Below are 895 nucleotides of genomic sequence, written 5' to 3' on the forward strand. Positions count from 1 at the left end.
GCCCATTATCTATGGAGCATTATATGGGGCCTATTCTTTATGGAGCAATATATTGGGCCCACTATTTATGGAGCAATATATAGGGCCCATACTGTATGGAGCAATATATGGGGCCCATACTGTATGGAGCAATATTTGGGCTCCATTATTCTGTATGGAGCATTATATGGTACCCATTATGCATGGAGCAATATATGGGGCTCATTTTACTTTACAGAGCAATATATGGGGTCCATTATACTGAATGGAGCAATATATGTTGATCATACTGTATGGAGCATTATATGCGGTCCATTATTCTGTATGGAGTAATATATGGTGCCCATAGTACTGGATGCAGGACCATGTGCTGCCCATAATACTGTATGGAGGACCATGTGGTGTCCATAATACTGTATGGAGGACCATGTGCTGCCCATAATACTGTTTGGAGGACCATGTGGTGTCCATAATACTGTATGGAGGACCATGTGGTGTCCATAATACTGTATGGAGGACCATGTGGTGTCCATAATACTGTGTGGAGGACCATGTGGTGCTCATAATACTGTACATGGAGGACCATGTGGTGTCCATAATACTGTATGGAGGACCATGTGGTGTCCATAATACTGTATGGAGGACCATGTGGTGTCCATAATACTGTATGGAGGACCACGTGGTGCCCATAATACTGTATATGGAGGACCACGTGGTGCCCATAATACTGTATATGGAGGACTACGTGGGGCCCATAATACTGTATAGAGGACTATATTGTCTGGTCTGAACTGTGCGCTGGGAGGATTTGCCGGTTTCTGAGCTGTTGTAGACTTTACAATAGATATCACTCATGTAATGTGAGAAGTCAGTGAAATCTTTAGCATTGTACTATACCTATATTTCTGTGCATCAT

The sequence above is a fragment of the Phyllobates terribilis genome, unplaced genomic scaffold (assembly GCF_046119375.1).
Source record: "Phyllobates terribilis strain yellow unplaced genomic scaffold, ASM4611937v1 Scaffold_217__1_contigs__length_3308461, whole genome shotgun sequence".
NCBI classification, from domain to species: domain Eukaryota; kingdom Metazoa; phylum Chordata; class Amphibia; order Anura; family Dendrobatidae; genus Phyllobates; species Phyllobates terribilis.